The sequence below is a fragment of the Leuciscus leuciscus genome, assembly GCF_965113295.1.
Source record: "Leuciscus leuciscus genome assembly, chromosome: 8".
NCBI lineage: Eukaryota > Metazoa > Chordata > Actinopteri > Cypriniformes > Leuciscidae > Leuciscus > Leuciscus leuciscus.
Genome location: NC_138732.1, coordinates 15,754,856 through 15,781,857, shown reverse-complemented (window position 1 = coordinate 15,781,857; position 27,002 = coordinate 15,754,856). Strand labels below are relative to the sequence as shown.

Sequence of the window (27,002 nt, the reverse complement as noted above, 5' to 3'; positions counted from 1 at the left end):
GTCTGATCATTATTCCACCACTAATGGGATGAAAACGTATAATTTACTTGCGTTTTAACCCTGAACAGGTCTAATATGTTATCGAAATCAGATTCTAAAAATAATTGTCTTGATTGTCTGAATCATACCTTTTCTTTTTAATTGACTTTCGGCTCTTTATATTCAGGGAAATATCTTGGGAGCGTATCTGTTTGTGCAATTATATTGCATAGTGATCACAGAGTGGACACTGCAAATGGAGAGACCTTTTTACCTGACAGGATTATGGGGTGTCGACCAGCTCAGGTGCATGTAAATGAAGGCGGCATCTAGCTGGAGAGCGGCGCGATGAAGAAGTAGACTGTGGTCTGACATTGACAGATGGGGTGTGTCTCCAGCTATCGACTTGGGCCCCGCCTCTACACCATGTCGCACTGCCCTTTGAAGGGTGCCAGAAAGATGTGCCCTATAACTCAGCAGCAGATTGGGGCATAAGCGGACGGAGCAGGAGAACTGGCTGCCACTGATAAAGCTTCGCCCTTGAGAGGTGAGGAAGGGACAGGAAAGGTGAGGAGGGGACAGACATTCATTTGGACATTTACCAGCAGCTCTAAGGATTAATTCAACATGCATCTGCAATCCCATAATTCCCTGAGCTCATCGTGATTAGAGAGTTTTACATTCACACGTGCCAGCATTTCCTATGTGAAATTTCTGTAGTTTGGGGAATGAACATAGGATTGTTTTGTTTAAATAGTGACGAGGAAAGACAATCTGTGAAAGTCATGAAAAGACAAAAAGTAGCAGAGCAGTGGAGATGAACAGATATTGTTATAAAAAAAAAAATCAGGAACAAAAGAAAGTCTCGCACACTATCGGTACTTGCAAAAGTATCAAAATAGCTTTATTCGCTGCAATGTTTGGTCGTATGACCTTCATCAAACATACAATATACAGGACATGTGCAATACTTTCTTTTGTCTTTTTGTTCTTTTGTCTTTTTGTTCTTGATTTTTTACATTTTTACTTTTTTTATCCTATGCATATATCTATTACCTGCAGGTGTGCAAGGGTAATTGTTAATAAAACAACTGTGAAAAATGTACGGTAACCAGGTTAAGCTGATAAGGTGGTATAGTTTGCTGGTTTTAAGGGAGTTTTGGGCACTTATCAGCTGGTCAGGATGGGAAACCAGATTCCTGACTGGCTAAACCAGGTAAAAACCTGCTTGACTGGGAGACCAGCTTAAACAACCTCCTAAGACCAGAAAACTGCCAGACTGGTTTAAAATACCTTTTTTTACAGCAGTTTATACTAAATATATTTTAGGATGCATATTTTAAGAATATATTTATATACATACTTTAAGTACATACAAAATATGACAAGATATGACAACTATTTGATTAGCAAAATACACTTAGTTCTTAATAATACATATTTGCATGCAATGTGTACCGTGATACAAGCTATTGAATAAGTGTTGATAACTGTCTGAAATGTGCAGACATGCAGGTAATTGTCCATAACAAATTTCAATAGCTTCAGGCTGCTCACTTTTTAGATATATTTTTACCTTCACCCTGCAGGCCCTTTCAATTTCCATTTTTGTCTTCCCATTGTTTGATGGATGATGTTGCGCGGTTGTCATGTTTTGTTCTTTTTGTTCTATAGGGGAAAATCAGTACTACTGGGGCAAAAAAAACAAAAAAGGTCCTGGGAATTGTGTGTAAATTAATATCATCAATAGTCTGTATGCTGGGGAAATTATAACAAAAGGGTTCAGTTTATCTGCACCACTTCTGCCATCCCATCAAGAGTGCTATTTTGAATCTGTAGGCTTACAAAGCTTCTGTCTATTTGTTTATCGGTGGTCTCCCTTCACGCACAACATCTGTAGAGAAATGGGAGCCGTCTGTGGTTGCCTAACTGCTCATGGGTCAATTTAAACGTACCATATTGTTCACATGGTTAAAGACTGGTTGAAAGCTCTGGCATTTGCTTTGCTTTTATCTTGTGTAATGATATGTACTTTTAGCCCGACAGATTGAACCCAAAGAAGGACTATTGTAGGACTGTTGCAAACACCTGCCCTAAAGCTGAAGACTGAATTTACGAAGGTTTCGTCACGACCGGATATCTAACAGCTCATCAACTTTACTTCATTCATTGATTCTCAGAATGGATTCTATCAGGGGCATCCTAATAGATGAGTACAGTCAATTTTTTTCTCTGTTCTTGTCCACTCTGATTACAGAGGTTGAGAAAAGCCACTGAGCCTTAGCATGATATATCCATTCTAACTAGATAGATAGATAGATAGATAGATAGATAGATAGATAGATAGATAGATAGATAGATAGATAGATAGATAGATAGATAGATAGATACAGAAAGATAGATACAGTAGATAGATAGATAGATATTATGACTGATTCTTTTGTTCATTAAAAAGAGAGATGAATTGTGTCAACTGTGATTCTATTCGCGTAAACTGTTTTATTACTTGTTAGATTTTCATCATATTGTGAAGGGCAAACATTGATTTTTCTGCCTAACAGAGAAAGATATGCCTTGTATTTGCCAGACATGCAGTGAAAACAATGAGTTATGTATCAGTTTATGTAACCAATTTATTATAAGCCCTTTTTTGGAGAAAATCATTTTGCTACTTTGGTTTATTATCTCTGGAGTTGCGATGGTAGACAGGAAATAAGATGAAATGTATCCATCACTATATGCAGGCCCAGCGTTCCTCTGGAGTAAAGCAGACAGATACAATGATTGTTGAGATAGAAATGCTTAAATAAACATACAGATTAAGAGAAATAATCAGTTCACTTTTCTTTATCCAAAGTTTATCCACAAATAACACTAATAAACTGTTTTTTAGATGAGGGCAAATGTCATTCAATTGTAAAAATAGGTGGAACGGAGCATGCACAATTGCATATCCAATATTGACAGATAATAATAAAGTAATACAAACAAATCTCCAATTCTGGTACAAATAAATAATGCATCCCTCATCATAGCTTTTGTTGTGTTAGTTATTTGCTCCCCTCTAATTGTTGCATTCTACAAATCACTGCAGACATGTAAACACTCAAATACCTCCACTACTTGCTCAGTCTAAGTTAGAGCTCTTGATTTCCCATGAGGCTCATCTTGAATGGTTTGAAAACATGTCGCTTTAATTAGCACACAACTTGTATCCATGGAAGATCTATAACATAACACAGACTTTTTTTTTTTTTCTTACTTTGATTCTGCTACTCCTCGTGAGGTTTTTGAGAACAAAGGTAGCCCGTTGTGATCTCAACAGTTGTATTACTGTACATAGTTTAATCTCAGATCCAGTTAAATAAAGATTTTTATCAAGGTCTCACCTTACGCAGAGGGAGCCTGTCAGACCCTTTTGTCATTGTGACTTTCAATAAGACACCTTCACATATACTGAGGAGGTGTCAAATACACCAGGACGCAGCACATGATTAATATAGTGTGAATTTGTGCAGACATCACTGTCTTCACTCTCTCTGAGTGCTGAGATTGTGGTTTGCTGCAAGGGAAATACTATTCCATGTGTTTAATATTCTGTGGAGTGAATCACATTTTTTGAGTAAACCAAATCTAGAGGGGTCAATTTTAGATGTGATGATAAATATTCTATGTCTTCTTACTTAGGATGCTGTGCACTGTCTCTAGATGAATGGAAAGTCAAGTTGCAACTTTTTTTTTCTCAAACCATTGATTTCTTTGCATGTCCAGGGGGAGGATTGCATACGCAAGTTCATGATATCATACCATCAAAACAATGTAACTCAGTTCCTTTTTTTAGGAACAGGAGCCTAGAGATTTCCAGCACAGACTTGTTTAGCAATGAAGGGCTAAAAATGTGAGTCATAATCAAAGGTAAGCATCTTTTTTTTTTTTTTTGGCAGTAAAATATTAAAACGTATTTAAAGCAACAACAACAACAAAAAAGTTTAGTTCACAGAAAAAGTACAATTCTGTCATAATTTACATGCTGTTCATAACCTGCATGGCTTGGAACACAAAAGGGAAAGTTTTGAAGAATTTCTTTTACTTGAAGAATATGCACTTTGAAACTTTCAAGTTTTCAAAAGGACAAAAGCACTTTTGCTAGCATATAACTTGTGCACTGTTTTCCAAGTCTTGGTATGATAAACAAAAAAACATTTTTAAGTTGTTTTGTTAACCTTTTCCAGTGACCATGAAGTTGATCAGTCCAATTAATGAATGAATCATTAGGACGGCTTGAATCAGCCGATTCAAACTACAGTTCTTCAAAATTTCTCTTGATGTTTTTCACAGAAGAAAGAAACTCAGTTTGGATCGACATGGGGGTGAGTAAATGATGGCAGAATTTTCATTTTTTGAAACTATCCCATTAAGAAGCAAAATTGTGCATGACAATGAGACAAGTTTGGTTTTCATATTAGGCACTTAGACCATTAAGCAAGTTGCTTGTTTATTCTCAGCATAATGTAGGCTAGCTAAATGTTGTGAAATTTATGCCTAAAACCGATTTGCAGGGTAAGAAAAATAAACATAATTCAAGATATATTCTTTTAAAACAAATCTTATGCAATTTTGTAATGCAGACTTGTTTTAAGGAGGATTACATATTTTACCTGGAAAACATGACAAAAAAGCTAATTAAGAAAATGATATTTGTTGTAATGCAAAGTCATTGGTTTGATGCTGGGTTATTTTTAGTTGCTCGAATGAGGGCTTGTAACTTCATCTATGAGGAGAGGGCAGCAAATTTTCACAGCCTATATTGTTTTGTGGGCAGTGCAGTTAACAAAAAGTAGAGTAAGTCCACGTTTGGCCTATTTCTGTCTTTACAAGCTTCACTGAGTTCTTCAATGTGTGCCCCTGGTAATAAAGTCACTAACAAAACCGAAGAGCGGAGAGGCTGACGTTAATTAAGTTTAATTATATCTTGGTCCTCTGCCACCCATCTGCTTTAGAAGCACAAACTAATGTCAGCTGTAGGACTGGGAACATATTAGGTCAGGGGACGGAAGGAAGGTGTTTGATTAGTTTGTCTGAGGCCAGAAGACGTTGAGCAAGACTCTTATGTGCCGTACTTGTTGCGACATCTCACGGTTTCCATAATCGAAAAGAAATGAATTAATCAAACGTTCAAAGCTTGACTGTCCCTGCATGTTTGAAGCTGTTTGACATCTCACTTTGGTATATTTTTTTATAAAGGGCCCCTAAGTGCTGGGAAAATAGGATAAAAAAAAGGACATCGTTTGAGATGTTTTAATCATCAGCTCTGTGTTTGTTGCAGCTCTTGAAAATCCCCTTGGCAGCTCTGCTTTTTGTATATCAAACGCTTCTCTTTTGCTTTGCTGAGTGTTGGAAATGTAATGTCTTTCACTTTTTAATTAGGCAATTCCTCAGTTGCACAGAGCTGCAAAAGACCCTCTTATATTTCGAGTTTGATGTCTTGTTTAAGGCTTTGTTTTAGATCAGTACAGTATGTTTCTTAGTGACTATGATATCAATAAATACCTTTTTTTCTTTATACTTCATACTATAGATCCTTTTCGTAAGCTCTCCTGCCTTATTAAATGTTCTTATGATGTACATATTTAGCAACTGACAAATCCTTTCAACGTCCTTAAAGGAATACTTCAGAAAAAAAATGAAAATTCTGTCATCATTTACTAACCCTTTTGTCGTTCCAAACCTGTATCACTTACTTTCTGTATAACACAATTTATTTATTAAATAAATGGTGTCCAATGTTGTTTTCATATATATTAAACTAATTGAATTGCTAAAAACACAAATCAAGATGTAAATTCAATTAAACAATAAACAATTGTTTTTATTCAAGAACATAGTTTATGACATTTTTGAAAGAGTCAAAAATCGAGAACCACTGTTTTGGACTCATTTAACATTCCATTTTACGCACAATAAACTAAAATGATGACAGAATTCTTATTTTTTAGGTGAACAATCCCTTTAATGTTGTTTACAAAGACCTTCTCACTACAGTAGATTGAAATGCTACTTAAAAAATCGTACCTATTTCATATTATGCATTTAGCATAATGTGTAATATTGTACTGTACGTTGCAAATCCTTAATCTGATCATCTCCTCTCGGATTCCTTCAAATCTGGCCACCTTTTTTTTTGTGTGTGACTTTTTATATCCTTGCTCCAGAGCAAAGCAAACATATGATACAGGATTACTGGAGACTGTGTCCCTCGGCCCTCGTTCTCAATCTCATTACGAAGGAATGGAGGAGATTCTCTCCCCAGGGAGTTGAGGGGATGAGGTTTATAAGAGAGAGGAGGAACTCTGACCCATGATCTATACCTGTGACAGTATGATGAATAAGTCTGCTCTGCCTTTACATTAATGCTAATGGATCTCTAAACAACGGTTTTCTGTTGTTTACACACACGTTTTCTATGCAACAATCTCTCAGTGATGTCAATCAAAACATTAATGGCGGTTTACCTCTGTTGGACTAATGAGAACAAGACTGAGGGGCAAATTCTACAAAGTTGTGCTACTTTTGCACACAGTATCTCAGTGCGAAAGCCTGTGTTTTTGCCATATTTTTTTTTTAAACGTCATTGAGTCTCTTTCACTAAGCATGCGTACGCACAAACTTGTGCGTGAAATGTGCGTACGAACGATTTTAAGAACAAATCACACAATTTAAAATCTGAAACCACACGAATGCCAAAAAAACACTTGTACGACCTATAATCACTTTAAGAAGTTATATTTCATCCTAACACGACTATAATTATATTGAAGTATGTTGCATTAATTGTATTATATAATCCATATATAAAATAAATAAATAAAATTGAATTGCCATCATATACAGTTAAAGAGTAAGAAAAGCTGCATTAGCTTCAGCTGCGAGGTTTCTCTGAATAACGCAGACGTACGCTTATGTACAGCTGGATAATGAGAGGTCTGTAATCTTGGTCTGTATAAAAGGTGTTTATTGTGAGAACTGGTTAGAATGGCACTCTTGGCATTGCTCGAGGATCGGGCGAGAGCGCGTCTGCAAACAATGGCAAGTTTGACGAGAGTGACAAAAAGCTGAGGAAAGCATGTGCTGAAAGCCCTTATATGGAGATGGTTTGGGCGTGTTTTGTGCAAATGACTAACCTTGTGCTCGTGACCGCTCATTTAGAATACTCACAATTTTCATCAGAAAATTTGCGTACGAACGTGTTGTGAATAAGGCGTGAGAAGTTATCCTGTGCGTACAAATACGAAATAATCCACGCAATTAATGAGACCCATTGTCATTTTGCCAGTGCTAACATATTTTTTCAATGCCTCCTTTAATTTGTAAATAAGACTCATTATAGATTGCGTGGCATATACCTAGACAGTTGACACTTTCTTCAACATTTTGGTATCTTTTAAAGAGCCAGTTCAGATCTCTGAATTGCAACAGTGGAGTGATACTGTATAGTACGACAGATTGTGGTTGTCTGATGCATGTCTCATATTTAACAGGTATAGCATCATCTATCAATGTGCTCTGCTCGACCGATTGCACCATGATAGAGAGAGCACAGAGATGAATGCTACATTAGAACGACAACAGACCTGTGATTGTAAAAGAGTACAATAATTACATCCCTGCTGTCTTGCCTGGAATCAACTTTGGAGGTGTTTCTGGCTGCGCTGAGGGAGAGGAAATCGATAACCTGGCTCTCCGCTCTTCTTTTGGCTTATTTTAGAAACTCAGAGTGTAGGTGTTAATTAGTGAGTCGATTGTGTCATTAATCAACGCCGGATCCCCAGGAGACTCAGACAGGTAGCAGGTCTCCTGTGTGAGATAAGCGGCAGTTTATGTGTGAATACATGTATATGTGGGTGAGGATGAAACGTTGTAGGCAATGTGAGTGTCAAGGTCTTATCCGCTCTCTCTTTCACAAACATTGATGATAAGGTGTAATGTGGTGGGTCTGATGGCTTCTGCCTTTCTGGTATGATCCAACATGGATCCTAATGTCACATATATCATTTGGGTTAGAAAGCTGTCAGGTGGTCCCTATGGTTGCATTTCCTCTGCTGTGTTCTGCCCACTTATTATTATTTTAACCTTTAACATTACAATCAGTTTTTTATGCAACAATGTGACTCTCAGATTTGTGATTAATTATCCCTTAAATCTCACAATGAGACTTTATATCTCACAATGTGACTTCATATCTTAAAATTGTGATTATATCTCACAATCTGGCTTTATACAGTATGTCACAAATTTGACTTTACTCCCACAATGTTACTTTTTATATCACAGGTGTGACTTTATATCTCAGCGTGACATTGACATTTAAAGTCATATTGTGATATTTAAAGTCACAATGTGAGAAAGTGAATTGTAATATAATTTTGACTTTATTTCACAATAATTTCACAATCTCAGAATGTGTCTTTCTTTAAGTATCACAGTATGACTTTAAATTTCACAATGTGGCTTTATATAATCTGATATGAGGAAGGTGTTGAACAAAATGTGTTTAATGTAGTACTCTGATAAATGTGTAAGAATTACTGGTAGTTATACTAATAGTTTAACACATACTTTTACCTGCCGGAAATTATCTCTAATTTGATATATTTGTTTAATCGCCAGCACATGCCTTTGTTTTAAAATGTATATTATCAACGTTAAATGAACCCTTTTAGTAATTACATGCTAAATTGTACTTCAGGGTAATTGAGCGGTAATGACGACCCATTTCTCAGGGTTACAAAAGCCCTGCCTGACTGAATGCTCTCTGAGGATTAATAAGGCCTTCGAGACTGCTGTCACCCCTCAGCAATCAATAGTCATATTTCATAGTCTCCCATTTCAGTGATATATGAGCTTTACGTACACCTTTATGTGGAATGTACCACAGTGAGCATGTTAGGGGTGACATAAGTGACATACTCACTTGGAAATAGACTAGGTCAACACTAGTTTAACCTGTTCATATTAATAACTGTATGTGAGGAGAAGTTATAAATGTAGACTGGAAAATGATGGAAGCAAGCTGCTAATGCTGGTGCAAGAGGTGTATACTTCTACATTTATACATTAAAATGAGTCTTCTCTCCATTCATGATGTTTTTTGATTTTCATATGAATGCGCTGACCATATAATCCATATTGCCCACCAAAATGCCAAGTACTGAAATCACATATTTCCGGATTCACTTTATCAGCCAAGAAACTGCCATTGAGATGAATAGGAATTCTAACAGATAGCTTTCTCCAGGTATTTACAGACTTCTTTGGTTTTATCTATTTCAGATAAACCCAACCCGAAACGGTATAAAAAACAACAAATTGGCTTTAGACGCTTTACATCTCAGTAAGACGTGCTCTATGTAAACAGCCAGAATAAGCTGTGATGCCCATATTTTATGCACAAATCAAATGTCTGGCGACAAGAGGCTAGGGTGAAGAGTTTAGTAGGATAGCTGTGACTAAAGGTAAAAAATAATTTACATATTTTCCTTACATATTTTTACACTTCAAAGCTTGATCGTTCCTCGCATAGCTTAAGAATATCGCTGAGGGATGGAAGGTATTATTGATAATACTGTATAATAAGTTGAATGTACTTTACGAAAATGCTTAAAGTTTGTATGTTGGTCATGTGATTCTTACCTCTGGGTGTGCCGTAGACTGTGATTATCTTTGATGCAATTTCTCAGCACTTTTTCTTTCTTTGCTCTTTCTCTCTTCTGCAATGTCTGAGTAACATAGATCTCTCTCTGATCAAAGTGAATGAGCAGGGGTGATTACGTACATCATGGCCTGAAGCTTTGTATTATAAAGGCCAGGTGAACAGCATTTTCTGCCCTTTCCGTTTGATCTGCAGACATGTAGAAATTTCCTGCAGGGACTTGAAAGCTTTCACAAAAGGAGGTCAAAAAGACAACAAATGCCTCGCATCAAACACCCAATACTTTTTTTCTGGCAAGCTAGTCATTTTCATGAGCTAAATCATCATTTTAGGTTTCATCAAAGAAAAGTGAAGCATAACGTGGCAGGAAGGAGATGATAAAAGTCTGCATAAGCAAATTTAGACAAGAAAACATTGCAGGTGTTTTGTAGATTGAAAACCCCCTCTGCATATGTGTTTGTATTCAAATAGCTCGATGTGTCACATCATCAGTTACCTCACCAAACCCCCAGTTAATTTCTGCATTTTTCATTTTGAATCGCTGATAAAAGATGGACCAGGTTTATTATTGTTGGAGTTGATGGCTCCTGTATACTTCAGAAATGCAGATGTCTCGAAACTCATCTGACAGGCCGCTGAGAGAGTTCATTAAGCTTCCCCACTAGAAGTTTAACAAATGACTTTCCATATCAATGGATCCTCAGCAGACTGTGGAGCGACGAACAGCATCTTTTTTTCCCCCACGAAAATGAAAAATCATAGGGAACTAGTCTCAAATGGCTGTAGGTCGCCTTTTCAAAAGTCCTTTTCAAAGTACCACGGGGGGCACAGAGGAAGAAAAGTGAGTGAAAAAAATCATAGTAATTTGTATGAGGATGAGGTAATGCACAAGCCTCTAAAAGCACCTCGTCCTCGCCCGGCCTTTCTGCCTCTTAATGGCATGATATTTATTTTATTTGGCCCTAAACAAGGGTCATTTATTGACATTCCATAAGAATTCTAATTTGATTCAAAGTGACATTGAGTGGAGGAACGCCACAGCAATAGACTAGTGGTGCATGTCAATAAAGGTTATGTGTCAGCCTTGAGGAATCCTTCCCTAAAGGTTTTCAATTCAATTTCATTTCAATTCAATTTATATGTATGTAACTTATCACTATAAATAATGTTTGCAAAGAATAGTGCCTATGTGAGGAAGAAGCCTTGAGTCATTGCACATTTTTTTTATATATTTAAAAATTTTTTTTATTTAAATGTCTTGGTTCTTTAGCTAAATATAAATTATTATTTTTATTAGTTATTATTAAATATGTAAAATATATATGTATAAAATAAATATTAGTTGCGCACCAAATCAGCAAGACTGGGGTAATTCAGCTTTGACATCACAGGAATAAATTAGTTATTAACATATAATATTTCACAATATACTGTTATTTTATTTTTGATCAAATAAATGCAGCCTTGTTGAGCATAAGAAATGTCTTAAAACATCAAATTTAAAAATCTTACCAACCCCATAATACACTGTAAAAAAATGTGGCTGCGATTAGTTATAACAACTTAAAATTTGTTGAGATAACTTAACTTAAATATCCAACTTAACTAAAGTTAACTAAACTTAATATTTTAAGTCAAGCATGAACACATACTTTTTAAAGTTGAAACAATGTTGGATTTTAAGTTGTGATAAATAATCACAGCAAATGTTTTTTACAGTGTATATACATATATACATTTGAGAAAGTGTAATTCAATCATTTGGCATGATGCTTCTGTGTTGCGAGTTAATAATGGCATAAAATGTATCTGATGAATACACTACATCAATAATGTAATGTGTGTTGAACTATGAATAGTTAGTGAGTCCTGAACCTAGAAACTTAAATCATTGCAGGGTGACTTTGAAATAATTCAGTACTCTGGATGGCTAATCCCTGTATTTTTTTTTTTTTTTTAATTAAATGTTTAGTGTTGGCTTAACTGCAAAAACAGCATTGTTTATTTAAATATTAATTTACACTTTATGTTATTGGCTTGACACAGTTGCTCCTGAACTCCGGGCATTGTGATGTAAATGTGATGCAGATTTCCTCTGCCTTGCTCTGTTGAAGTGAAAAGGTAAATATTTGCATAATGTTTTTTCAGGCTGCTACTCCCTGTGTCATATTATTCTATTAACCCAAGTCATCACTGTTTTACTAATCAGCTTACAGACAAGCAACCAAAATGGGAGCAATGGGACAGAGAGGAGATAACTATTAGACAATACCTTACCTCACTAATCAAGACTCAAACATCTGTGCTGATGAAATACATTTTAATCTGCTTTTTTCCATAGCTGCATATATGTAATGAGGTCGTCCATAAGTGTTGAGACATATACAGTTAATAAAGCAGCCAAAAGTTTGTACCTGTATGCAAACTTTGTAAAACCTATTTAAAGAGGGCGAGACTGGAGGAGAGCAGCTTACTGCAAAATGTGCACCATAATGATGCAACTATATTGAACAGTTTAGCAGTGACATCATTCTTATCACTACATTAGCAAAGCCTTGATCCAGGTATAAAAGCATACTGGTAAATTATCCCTCAAAAATGGCAGTAAACAGACACACCACTGCATCTGTATCTCGATAAAATGCACTTCAGGCCAAGTCTGTGGACATTGATTTGGTTTTTTTACGGTGCTGTGAACCAATTGACTGAGAAAGCCGTCGCACTGGGCATTGTGTTCATCCAAGTGGAAATGTTCTGCATCCACATTAAGACACAACATCTCACAGCACTATGAACTTATTGATTGAGTTTAAAATTAGAAAAAAAAGGGCCCGGTTTTTACATCGAGGTGGAAATTGACTACCTAATGACTGTATTTCATTAGCATCTTATATGAAGAGATGCTGGCACTCAATATTCCACAATGCATGATGAACAATAAATGATAAACATTGTATTGATACAACCATTTGGAAATTATATGGGCTGGAAAGAAAGAAGAAAGAGGTGTGTACTTTTGCCTACAGTATGAAATCATCATTATGTTTTTGCCATATTCTCTTTATGCTGTATAAGAATGAATAATGAGCTAGATAAATCAACTAATGCCTGTATTTCTGGCATATTGACATTTCATGTGTGGCAAATGAATATGATGGTTTGGAGAATAAAAGCATAAAGGAATAGGTCACCCAAAAAAAGGAGTTTACTCACAGTCATGCGACTGCATTGTCGAGTCAGTGAGTTAAAACTAAACTTTTTTTTGCTGATTGATTGAAAATCTCAGACTCAAAAGAATGATTTCTTCACAAATCAGACATAACTGCTTCTCTCATGAACTTCCCTCATGAATTTTCAGTCTCTTTTTCATACCTGAAAGGGCTTGAAATATGATATACTGACCACTTTTATGATACTTTAATAGTACTTTTTCAAGCAAAATTTTCAAGCTATAGTCATCATCAGGGTATCTGCACAATTTTTAAAGTCAAATTTAAGGCTTTTTAAGACCTTTTTAAGACCTGAAGAAATCAAAATTAATACCGTACATTAGGGGTGCGCAATATTGACAAAAATATGTCTAGATATTTTCAAAGTTTTGTTCATAATAATTAGATGATATTTTACTGATTGTGTTTTTGTACTGGTACCCTGGCTGGTTTAGGCCTGTTGTTGACAGCAGACCCACGAAGATATTCATATTTTTTATATTCTATGCAGTGGTCAGTTCACAGTAGTGACCGAAATTAACATTTTTATTAAGGGGCAATATTTGCCACCTTAAATTGATTTCCAGGGGCATTTTCACCTACATATGGACATTGTTTCTAAACGTATTTAGAGGTATGCATCACCTTTTATGTCAAATTCTAACATTCAAATTAAATTATATTATAATAACACAGTACCAATGTCAAAATAAATCATTAAATTAAAATCCATCCTTGCAGTGCAGAGGTGACACAGAAGCGGCATCAAAACTGGCATTAGCCTACTATATTTACACTTAATTTACAATTGCATAAATAAAGCTATTCAATATTTAAATATTAAATGATTTATAATTTTAACGTTTTAATTAAAGGATACTTTAAATATGAAACTAAAACCACCAGTAGGTGGCAGCAAGTCACTGTCTTAATAAGCGAGTTGTTGGAGTCATTTATTCAACTGATTTGTTCAAACGGCTGATTCATTCAGAAAAACAAGTGATTGTTCATTGAATCGTTAAAATGATTCGTTCAAAACGCGGATTTTAGCAAAAAATAAATAAAATAAAAAATCATCACTGTCTGTTCGACCATGGCTTCATTATGAAATTCTCATCGGCGATATAAAGTGAAAATTGACAATATTGTGTCCAAAAAGTAACTCACAATGTTAACTTTGTTAATTTAACTGTTGTATAAAATAAATAGCACATTTGCAATTGTGCAAAGGAAAACGGCACTCTTGATCATGTGATATTCTAATATAACAACATAATATGATATATAAATATAAGACAAAAACTCATTTGGGGACATCTATAACTGCACCGACACATCACGCAGTGAAAGCAAGCATGAGAGACAAACGCGATGTCAGCTCGCAGTCGCAGTGCCTCGTACATAGTTAAAACAATGATTACAATATCATAGTTCATAGACAATATCGCACACTCCTAAGCAGAGAATGAACTTACAATTGAACTGACATTTACTCGTTTTCTTCTCTCCTCTCGCTTGCAGGAGACAGATGTAGGCTAATATACTGCCGTAAGTGACGCGAATTGTCACGTGAACAAGCAAATCCACCAAGATAGAATTAAAAAAAATAATACGTAGGCCTACGCTAATTAGATAGTTTTAATTTCGAAAGCATTTAGATAAGTCTAAGTCAAAGTGTCATCTAAAATGTAAGACCTTTCATAAGTAAAAATAAGACATTTTTTTAAAAATGTGTATTTGCAACACTATCTCACGACCAATTCGTACGAATTCGTACGAATGATAAAAAGATGGCTAAATCGTATAAATTCGTACGACCTCACTCGTACGAATTTGTACGATTTGGCTAAACCCACGTGATGGGTAGGTTTAGTGGCGGGGTCAGGGATAGGTCATTCGTATGAATTCATACGAATTGGGCAATTCGTAAAATATGTACGATTTTGCAAAAATCGTACGAATTCGTACGAGTGAGGTCGTATGAATTCGTACGAATTAGCCACCTCGTAAAATTTGTACGTTTTCCCGTGAGATCGGGTTATTTTTAAGACTTTTTATAGCCTTAAATAAAAAAAAATCGAATTTAAGACCTTTTAAGACTTTTTAAGGATCCGCGGGGACCCTGATCATTCATTGCAAACTGCATGGCTGACTTTTTTCTTTTTTGTTCCACGGAAGGTTTTGAATCAACTAAAAGGTGAGTAAATTATAACAATTACATTTTTAGGGATTAACTCTAATAAATGGCCTTAAACAACGAAGACACCTATTCAGTATTACAATACGCAGCTCAGTTTGTTCCTTTGAGGAATAATTACCTAACACTCTGAAACTTAGACATTCCCAAAATCATTGCACATGTTGTTCTTTGTGAAACCTTTGCTTTATGAACACCATGTGGAAAAAAATAAGATATACATTTTCATTTTGAATTGTTTTTCTGACTATTTAAATTATGCCCTTCCTTGCTCTGAGTTACATGTATCGTTGTGTAATTGATGAAGCTGTTTAGGCCTTTCTAAATTGAAATGTGTTCCTGTGCACGCTGCTGGCGGGCTGGTAAAGAAATTACATTTTACAGCATTGAAGGCCCCTTTCGTTCTATGCAGCAAATAGCTCCAGGGAGGAGTGAATTGAACACAGTGAGAACCAGGCCAATGGACTGCCTTATTTGCCTCCGTATTTACATATGTGAAGGAGAGAGAAGTTTCTTGCTTCAGTACTTTGGATAGTGGTTTTGCAGAGCAATTTCATCAGGATGGTGGTCACAATATGGCCCACATTGCAGTTCTGTTGTTTGTGACTCCCAAGTATTGTGGTTTGATTCTGTGAGATATTGTTGCTCATTGCATGTTTTATACCGTAATCGGGGTTTTTTTTTTGTGCAGCACTGTAAAACCAAAGTGAACAGTGGTCCAGTGAGCTATATAAAATCTGTTCAGACATGCAATGCTGTTTTTGACCATGCATGACGATTTTCATGCTGCATTTAATGAGAACAGAACATTTAATTGAACTGTCTAATGCATATTTCTATTGTCTAATCTCAAATCTTGCTTAAAAGTAAAAGCAGACTAGGATACAGCTTAAAAATGCACATTTGATGATTAAGATTTGTTCTTTTTTAAATAAATTAGCAGTTTTATTCGACAGGGATGCAGACGCGAAGATGAATCAACACAAAGCTTTAATGAGGACACTTCAATGGAATACAACTCAGGAACATAAAGATATGTCAAGTATCCAAACAGGTCATTTAGCTTGATAATAACAATGTCTCTTTCTGATACAGATCCTAGGACTAAAGAGGATTCCGAGACTGCCGAATGAAGACCTTTGGGGAACAGGAATGCAGGTGAGACATCGTATGAGCAACGAGACCAGACAATGAGTGTTTGTGAGAAGGTGGTTTATATGGCAATCCTTGATGAGTGAACAGGTGGAAGTGATCAGAATTCTGGAGATTGGGGAACTCATGGGAAGACCTGAGGAGTCTAACGCTGAGGGATTAGATGGATTTGTGACAGCAAAAAATGGATCCAAAGTTACAGTAAAGACGTTTACATTGACTTTTAATAGCTTTCGTTCACATTTTCAAGAGCATATAAGCTATATTAGGCTATGCATTTATTTATTTATGAAGACAACAGATCTACATAGACAGTGTTACTTTTCATGTTCAACACCACACAAAGCAGATTAATGTTTTTCTTTTTTCCGCAGTGACAGCGGAGGCCACTAAAACACAAGCTTTTGTGCCTGAACAAGCAAATATAAACAACGCAATATATAACAAAATACCAATACTCCAATCAAATTCCCTGGTCCGCATTGACTTAAACTGGATGCTTGCCTGAGCGTAATCAAACGCATAAAGGAAGACTGATGCAGTGGTAATTGTCTTCAGATTCTGTGCCTTTACCTCAGACAGACGACTTCTCGTGGCAGTTTTAATTTTGGTCAGGAGGCTGAACCACTGGAGCTCACTTGCCACCAACTTGACAAAGGTGGGAATTACAGTCACTAGTTACAATAGATCACCCTCTGTGTAATCTGTCAGAATGATGGACAGCCTTCAGATTTTTCCATCACTGCTAAATAAATTCAGTCAATTAAAGCTACACTGTGTAATTTTTTTAGTTGATTCTTAGCAAAAAACACTTAGTTCTTTCAAAAATATATGTGTTAATTAATGTATATTTACTTCTTTCAAGTAATAAAGTATTCTCGTAAATTTATAATCTGCCATTGAAAGTACATACGGGTGAGGGGTTCGAATGCCGGTCACCATGTTGCCCCTCCATCTTGAAACTACATTAGCCAAAGAGGGACATACCTGTAAATTCAAGCTTCGCCTTTCGCGCTTTACACTCAGTGACACAGAGACGAACGCGAGGGGGAGATTATTCGCGACTGCCGGCAGATTTGAAAGATTGCTGATGGAGGATCACGCCTATTTTCGAGGACATGTAGCAGAGTCGCCAAGGAAGCGAAAGAGAGAATTAAAACATCAACGCGACAGGCAAATCAGCAAGACAAAAGTCAATACTGGAGTAACTTTTCCCGGATGGAAAGAGCTCATGAGGAGCAAAGATTTTAAAATGGACGCCGAAGTTGCCTGCTTTCTTCACGACAGGTAATCCAGCCTATTTGTGTAAATTCGAAGTTTTATAGTTGCTTGTCTAACCATAGCATGGTTGTGCATAACGCCAGAACGACCTCTAGTATAACTTGCGTTACTTTTCCTCACGTCAATGGTGAAAAAGTATTGTTTACCTTGTAACATAAATCTGTGCTGCAACGGATCACAGGTGATAGTTTTAAAGGCGCAATTGGACGAAGTCGAACTGGAAGCCATGTTAATCTTGGAATAATACGGCCACCGTAGGAGTTAAAACACCCTCGAAATTGAAAGGAACAGAAACTAATATTCACTGGGTAGTCATATACAATTTCACCGCTAGATGGGGGAAAATCACACAGTGTAGCTTTAAGGAAAATATTTGATTAACGCGATCTCTAGTCAGAATACATGAGAAAACATGATGTAGTATCTACCAGCAGGGTCTAACTGGACAACGCTAACCAAAGAAATATTGACCTCTCGCTTCATTATTTCCATTCAGAACCCATGATGTAGTATCTCTGAGGTACAGTACACATCATTAGAGCTTTGCAATGCATCCTGTAGACATCAAACTTGAATAATCAATGTGTTTCTAAAAGTTCCTGTACCTGAAGCCACATTTTGCTGCATATTTTATGTCTCCATAGCACGGCTCACGCATGGAGGAACAGCTTGAAATGTGTATAAACACACAGTGCCAAGAACCACAACAAGGACTCTCTACCCCTGTAATCAAAGAAAAGGCACACAGCCAGCAGATTCGGCTCTGCCTTGTTAATCTGCTGCTCTGAAAAGATGGATTGAGGAGGAAGCGGTAACAAAATGAAGACATTTTTTAAGCAGAAGGGAGGGGGGAGACTGCCGTACGAGAGAAAATGAGATGGGGAAATAATCTTAATAGCTGTCTGAACTTTCTCATGGCTTTTGCTTCGACCTTGCGCTTCGCCAGTCACCATTAAACATTGAAACGGAGGTGGCAGCATGTGACCCGATGTACTCCTCAAAGGGATGCCCTTTTAGAGCTAATTGAAACAATGCCAGAAGCATGGGGTACGATCCAAAGACAATGAGATGAAAGAGGTGATTGCTTAAGCACTGAGAGAAGGGCTCTGCTTTTCATGCTGCCTGAGCGTCCCTTCAGAAGAACAGTCTCTGGAGACAAAGCGTGATGTTGCACTCCTACTACAGGCTAATGTTCACATACTTGCCTTTGAACATTGTTCTTTTTGCCCCTTTGGTCCCATCAGCAGCTTATTACAGATCAGATTCCAGACAGACTGATCCCAACAGGGACGGATGGGAATTGCAAGTCTATATTTCAAGGTGTATGTCTGTCCTTGCATAATGGTGATTCCACTATACACAGCATATAAATACTAAAAGTGCATTCTTTGCTGCACAGAATTACATTGATTCATGCATTGGATTTGCATTCAACCTTTTCGACTCGGTTTTTCCTTGTTTGCGGAAAGTGGTGTCTTCATTTGTCATTACTTTTTTTATTTTTATGTTCTACTCTCTGTAATGATTTCAGGGATTTCTGTCTGATATATGTTAGAGGTTTGGTATTGAATGTTTTCCCCTCGGAAATTGGTCCGTATGGTTAAATATCTGTTGGTAAATAAATGTAATGTTTATACTCAAAAACTGACCTTTAAAGTATTGTTTGTAAAAGTAGTCTTTCCAGAGAGCTCTTAGTGTTTTTCCCTAGGCCATGACTGTATAGCAAGCCCAGCATCTTCAGTGAATTGCTGATAAATATAAAATATCACCTCAGTCCCTGGATGCGAATGGACTGTTTTGCATGGCTGGTCACTGTATCCTCTCAAGTGAAAGGACAAAACACAAGGGCAGCATAACCTGTCCACAAAGAGGAAGTCTAGAAATATATATGTGTGTGTATGTATATATATATATATACACACACACCATATTTAAAAGAAAATCTAAATATTTAAGTCTTATTGACTACTGGCCCTGCTAATTCTGTTTTACAAAAGGTCAGATTATACAGAAGATGCTCTTTGAATCATCAGGCTTATCTCAAAACCAATAATTTATATTATATGCAGCATATTGTATGTGTCCTCAAATTTTTGGGATTGGTCGAGCAGCGTTCCAAGATATACAGTCCAACAGCACTGGGAAATTTCACTGTTAGTATTACTTTGCTGGTCTTTGTTAATGCATTCCTGTGTAACATCATTTCGCCAGTAGGTGGCGACAAGTGTCTCTAGTATGAACACAACTGGCGCTGGTAGATCACATGACAATGACAAAATGGTTAATGTAGTACATCATCATTTTATTTAAATACACACATTCATACATAATAGAATATACTTTTTTAGTGCTCGCAAAGTAAGTACTTGTTCAAAATAAGACATGGGCTGCATCCAAAATCGCATACTCTCTTGAGTAGACTAGGTCCTGTACTTATTTTGAATAATTACTTCACGACCGCTATATTCTATATAGTTTAAATGTGTGTAGTATGAATGTAATCTGGATGTACTGCATTCGCCATGTTGGCATTATCATGTGATCTGCCAGCGTCAGTTATGTCACTTCACTGCCATTCATAAATCCTCTCCCTTGGCCTCATGGGATAGTCCATCATATGCACACTTTAGAATCTCGCTGGAAGAAGTATATTTTTGCCTACTCTTTTATTAGTCTACTGTGATTTCGGACATACTTCTTTTGTCTTTTTCGCCTATAGTAGGGAAGTATGCGATTGTGGATGCAGCCAGAGAGTATGACACAAACATAAGAGTATGCGATTTCAACTCATTTTATGAGTGAATCAATGAAACATTTACTTAAATGATTTGTTCAACAATACTGTACATTTTGAATCATTAAACACCACTCACAGTTGCTAGGAGATGTGCAACTCTAGACTGTGTTATATTAATCAAATAATTTATAAATATTTGATAGATAGCCTGCAATTTATCTTATACTGTTCACATTCTCTTTTTGTTGCTCTTGACCCAATGCACTTATATGGTTGAATGCAGAGTTATATTATTTTCAGGGATATAGTAAAATCAAAGGATGACTTTAATAAACACAGAATAAGATTACAACACAATACACATAACGTCAATAAGACAATAAACTCAGGAGGATGATGATGATCAACAGAACAGGGAACAGGTGAGAACTAATTAGAAACTGACAACTCACGAATGAGTCATGAACACAGACAACAATGAAGACTAGAAACTAAATAAGTCAGTGAAACAGAACATGACTATTATATTATATTATGTATAGCTTCCCAGTTCAATGACTAACTAGTATTCTCTTTAAATATTACAAAGGAAAAATAAAAAAGTAAATAAAACCATGGGATCATGCCAGAGATACAGTCACCAGGGCTAATGATGAGGGCTCTGAGCTGCCTAAAACATCAGGGTTGCCCTCTGCTCCGAGCGCTTCCAGCTAATTCTCCAGACTTACACTGTCCACTGTTACAGCTGTTAAAAGCAGTCTCAGGGACTGCTGTGCAATTCCATGCAAGACTGAAGCAGGTATTACGCCATGCAGACAATGCACTATCAGTCATTGCTGATGCAATAGGCGCTGTCAGACCTAACACAATACAATCCATCAACCACAGAATCGAGTATCCAGACCTGGACTCCATCTTGCTGATTTTACTGTCTGCTTCTATATTTTCTTTGTCAAAAGTCACGCTCATAGAATCACGATCAGATGGTATCTGTCTATATATAGTCAGCGTTAACAACGTTAAACCCAGCCCTGATGCTCAGCTGGGCTGTGGACATTGAAATGGATTATTGGACCTGCCCAAAACCCTAAAAGTAATTTCTTCCAACTGGACTCTGGGGATCCTTGTTAATCCAAGGATGCCAGTGTACATATAAAAGATGCCAGTTGAAACGGCTGCTTTGAGGCTGGACTCTTATTAGGGCCCTTCGTTTCTTATTTCCACACTGTTGAGCAAAGCAAATTGGTGGAAGACACTGTGAGCAGGTGAAGAATGACAAGTGGAGAATAGGTCAGTGAGATGTAACGTACTACCCAATGATCCACTTTTAAGTAAAACCGAAGTACAGTAAATAACGTTTTTCTTTTTTACTTAGACCATCAATTTATTGAGGTTCATACATTTTTTCATATGGTCTTTATGTGTCAGGTAAATGAAAAAAAAGAAGAATTTTTTTAAACTGAACCCCACTAATGGGCTTCATATCCCAAGGGAACAGCATTAATGGTCAGGATTAGCAAAGGGATTTAAATACATAATTGCAAATTTACACATTCGCTGGCAATCAGCATTGGACCATATCACAGAGAATAACGGCATGAATATTCAGTCTGGGCTGTAGCCCAATACCCTGGAAACATTTGTTTTATAATCAAATGTAACTCTCAAATGTCTAATTTTAAGTAATCAGTTATTTTCTGATTTGTAATCATTTTGGTTTGGTGCAGGGTTAGAATTAGGTACCAAACCTTTGAGATGGACATTGTGTTATTTTGCTATAGTGTTGTTGATGTTTTTTTTAGAAGTATTTCATTACTTCCAGGAGGCTTACTTCAGAGAAATCATTTTTCTTTTTCTTTTTTTTTACTATCATAGAGTTCATGAATATTTAAATGAACAAGATTATAAATAAGTAATGTTAAAATAATATCTTATACAAAATAGTACTGACATATCTCATGAGAGTGCAGCAGTGGTTCAGCAAGTCCTGACTTTGTTAGGAATAAACACACTTAATTGGAAACTGCTACTATTTTTAGATGACAGAATCCACTGTAATCCACTGAGTTCTCCATACCACAACAGTTTAAAAACATTTAATTATGTCAATATCTGCACAGCATTACTGCAAGACTTATGCATGGCAGAACGGTGCCGCTCGCAGACGATTTCTCTGTTTGCTTGGGATTTGACAAATTGTCAACCACATGTTTTTCAGGCTGTAACATAGTTTGATTAGTCTTTTTATGGTTGTGTTATGATCATGACCAGAAGCGTCCATCTTTCTGCCTTTACGTAGTGCTGTTCTGATAAGGGTTTTCTTTCTTTTTTTGCAGGTACATTTATGTGAGTGAGTCAGGTGTTCTTTTTTGCTGCTCTGCACCAGATGTGCCCAGAGTCCAGAGGTTTGTAAATAGTCATATTAATTTGGCTCCACTGCATGATTGATTATTGTTGTTATTCAGCATATGGAGAGTAACCTCAGTGTTGCTCTTGTCATTTTACATAATCTTAACAGCACACACATAATTCCTTACAAATTCAAATGCAATTCATGTGCTCAGTGTTCTGTAGTGGTGGAACACAACTGCTCTGCTGCACTATAGGGACTTGAAAAATTGAAATCGTGTTTTTTGGGACTTGAAAATGCGAGCATGCAGCATCTTTAATGCTTGTATTGGTATAAACATGGTTGGCTGTGGTCATAAGGGATTGTCCTTTCTCTTAGCATGCTGTTCTGTTTGTCTTGAACAGCAAGACACTTGACCCTCTTTGCTTAAGGACTGGAGGAAAAAGTCCTCTTCTGTCACATGCCTCGTCTCTTTCTCCTGTGTCTCTCTCTGTCTTGCGCATGAGGAAAGGCTTGATAGGTCTGAATGGTAAATACTCTGGGTGTTAGAGTAATCAGAGAAGCTTAGAGCCATGAAGTCCTTCAGCTGTTATCAGCAACAGCCTGGTGGGAGCTGACACTAGACCTAATGTGATTCACAGCTCTCTTTAAAAGCCAATTAAAGCTGATTTTCCTTTTCCCTTCATTGATTTGGTTTTGTGACCTTCTCTTTTTTCATATCTTTTACAAATGCTTGCAGAAATACTGGACATTTTCTCCTTTCATGTTGCGCAGCAAATAAAATGAATCAGGGTTAAATAGGAGCAAAATGACCAGGAATGACAATATAGGTGCATTCACGGCATGTTGGAATGACCATACTTATGAGATTCTGACTTCCAAAAAGCTGTTCTCATAGAACACACAATTACAACTTGTATACTCTGAGTCTGTCTGTCTGTCTGTCGTCACGACCTGCTCAAAGCCGTGGCAAATGAAATTGAGGACATAGTGAATTGGTTTGCAAAAATAAACATTTATTAACATAAATAGAAAAATATATAAAACAAGAAAACATGGTCATCTGTAATGTCTTTCAGGTGCATGGATGTAAGTGTATGAACCACAGAAAACAAAATACTAAACCAAATGACAAAAGCAAGTTTAACCTAAGAACAAACCAGAGCCCAACTCAAACACAAAGTAACCTGGAGAAAGACCTCTTCCTCAACACTAGCCAGCCTAAACTTTTATAGAGGGATGAACAGGTGGACATCGTTCCCTTGATGAGTCTCCTATAGTCACACCCACTAGCCGGCCGTAGCAAGAAGAGTAGAGAGACTCGTCACACTGTGCATACATATTTCTTTCTGATGTCTTTATTTAAATTGTTTTTACATATGTAGTACTGTACAAAATGTGGTTCAAAATAGGTAATTATAGTGTTTTGAGGATGCATAATTATATTATATTTTGCTCAGTATCACTTCCAGAGTTTAGGGTCCCCCACCTCCAATATCTAACATAAATTCAGATTTTAAGTTACTGCCAATTGAACACTCTCCTGCAAATGCATTTGATTTAATTTCTCCACCATTAATGGACTGAACACTAGGATTTTAAATGCGCTACATATGTCCTCTTTGTTCGTTCTTTCTATTGCATGTCCGCCGACTTACTTTATACAATGTGACACTACATCATTACTATAAGCTACAAACGACATGTGTCATTGGCTCTGATTTAAATCATTGCCTCTGCATTGTAGAGCCTATTGATCAAAATCCTATATTGTCCCCTGTTTCAAAACACAGTTTTTAACCACTTCCCATTCCTAATCTAATTTTGACTCAGGAGATCAATAGAGATATATATATATATATAATAAGCCACATTTGCCTACACACGAGCTGCTTTCCAGCAGCTTTCAGCGTAAACACATCATGTCCAACCTGAATGCATTTGTCCTGCGGAGATTTACTGTATGTATCACAGCTAAATTGTTCCTTCAGACAGCAGTTAGTGGATTATAATGGAGCTGTTATTGTGTGCCTAAAATGACTCATTCACTATATTTATTGCTTTCTGATGGCAGCGACTGTAAATAATCTTTCATAATGCAAAAAATCTCCCTCATTCCTCAATAGAGGAAGTGGGCCAAATACAGACACTGGTTAATTGTTATATAATTATGTTATTTGTATGTTCCTAGCTAACATGAATAGCCGCTGGTGAGTCTTGCATTCATGAATGCATGAGCAGCAAGTATTGTATCATTTGTAAGAGGATTAGAGTTGTTATGATTATATAGTGAACCATATAAAATGGACAGTTAGGAAACCTTCACAGTTGATTTCTAGCTTTGATCAAAAGGTATTTGTGCTATTTTATGATTCACTATGACCATATTCCACTTTTTTACTACTGTAGAAGCTAGTCAACTATGTGAGGATTTAAAATAAATATATTTCTATCTCTCTCTACTTCTCACTGTTTTTTTTCTGATGCTGCTTATGACAAGGCCTGCAGGGCAGACTTCCTGAGTTTGACTTGTTTTTGTACAGAGGAATATGATGGATTTATCCCTGCTGTTAGACAAACACACAGAGGCCTCAGGGTTTCTGGTCTTTAGGGTCTCATCTCCTGTTAACAAAAGCCTAAACCACTAGATAACTGAAGGAACGCTAAAAATGAAGACGTATACATGCGCACATTATCAAACTGACATGCAAATGCAGTGTTATTGTTCATTAACCTTTTACCTGGAAATTACACAATATAAATAAACCTAATTAAATAGACTCATAAACAAACAATGTACTGTCAGAAATGCTTTAATTGAAATTTCTTGAATATGACTACTTATTATAAGGATATTTCCGAATAATTGCTGTCATCCATGGCAATACATTATATCACACTGCGCTCACACTGGGGTGTCATGCAGTAAAACGTGACCAAAAGCTCGTATCAATCTGTCGACATATTTTCGTGTCTGATGTGAATAGGTCCATAGGAATATATTGTTTGCAATGAACATTCACTATGAATATTTAATCTTGTTGTGGACAGGCATTATAAAAGTGTAAGTGATCAATTGAGTCCTTGCAGTGCACCTGTACCAGTGTCATTCTCAAGGTTAAGATGAGTAAAATGTGTAAAACAGTGTAGTCGACACTCTCCTTGGAATACATCAGAGACATGGCAACAAAAACCCCTGGACCAAAAGCTTCAGCTCAGCTCTTTACCATGACCAGCCCCTGGAGATAAAAAAAATATTCTCATTAAAGCGCCCTTCATAATTGGGGAGGAACCAGGGCTGAAGAGCGGGGGTCCCATGTTGGCCTTTAAAGAGTACACAGAGGCAACAAAGAGACAGATCAAGAAAAAAAGGGTCGAGATATTGATCTCTGCACAAACAATATAGGGGAGATGGGAGAACCTGAGAAAGGAAAATCAATCATCACATGAGTTTTGACAGCACTTGTTTTGCTCTGTAACAATGTAGTGAGTTAACTTGCAGTGTTTTAGTTGTTTCTGCTACAGAGTTTTAGCTAAACCGAAGACAGACTGTCATACTGCCTATGTCTACTTTGTATGGACCAGCAGAGTCCTTCAACTCTCTTTTTTATTATTATTTTCATGGTGTCTCGCAAACCGGTTTAGCTTAAAATGTTCCCAGCGTTACTCATCGTAATTACATTTTTACTAGTAAGAATTAAATTAGAGAGCTCTACAATTCAATTCTTACTTGTAACCATTATAATTAGAGAGTTCTACAATTCAATTCTTACTTGTAACCATTATAATTAGAGAGCACTAAATGTAACTGTTACTAAGAATTGTATCGTAGAGCTCTCTAATTGAATTCTTACTAAAAATGCAGTTATGACGAGTGATGCTGGGAACAATTTAAGCTAAAAGGGCTTGCCATACATGGTGGTCCGTTTCACTGTGGCCTTTTCACATTTCACATAGTGTTTTTATCTCATCAGATGTTTGTGGAAATGCATTGTGAATGAATAATCTGCAATGGGATGTGTTGAGAAAATGTGTTGTGTTGAGAAAATGTGTTTTGACACACAGTTTTGATTCTCCAAATGTGACTTTGGAAAGTCTCCAGCTCATTTTGCCCATTTATATGCAGAGAAAGCAAGTGCTGTTTGTTGTGTAACCTTTACCAGGCCAGGGAGGCACATGGGATGCAAACACTGGCAACTGAGAGGCAGGCCCTCTCCCAGATAAGTGTACAGCGAAGAAACATTCATACACCCATGGGGACTGCTGTTTCTATACAGTATGCCTGCCAATCGATTTATGGGATGGAGACAACCATATAGGGTAAGACTTTCTTTCTTTCTTTCTTTCTTTCTTTCTTTCTTTCTTTCTTTCTTTCTTTCTTGTAAAAA

General features: G+C 36.7%; 2 long non-coding RNA genes across 3 annotated transcripts in view; both read left to right on the top strand.

Moving 5' to 3' along the window:
• Positions 1-2,353, top strand: part of LOC309504939 — an 84,501-nt gene extending 82,148 nt beyond the window's left edge. Inside the window, exons 7-9 of the long non-coding RNA XR_014208231.1 lie at positions 261-526; positions 1,654-1,704; positions 2,018-2,353. This is a non-coding gene — a long non-coding RNA (uncharacterized lncRNA). The remainder of the gene's footprint in view (positions 1-260; positions 527-1,653; positions 1,705-2,017) is intronic.
• A 24-nt stretch (positions 2,354-2,377) lies between these two features.
• LOC309504938 lies at positions 2,378-25,385 on the top strand. 2 transcript variants are annotated; one of them, XR_014208230.1, is made up of 8 exons: positions 2,378-3,894; positions 4,212-4,349; positions 16,190-16,252; positions 16,337-16,447; positions 16,621-16,904; positions 18,024-18,047; positions 18,172-23,703; positions 23,757-25,385. It is a non-coding gene; the product is annotated as an uncharacterized lncRNA (long non-coding RNA). The 2 variants fall into 2 exon arrangements; XR_014208229.1 differs by lacking the exon at positions 16,337-16,447.
• Positions 25,386-27,002: the final 1,617 nt, after the last annotated feature.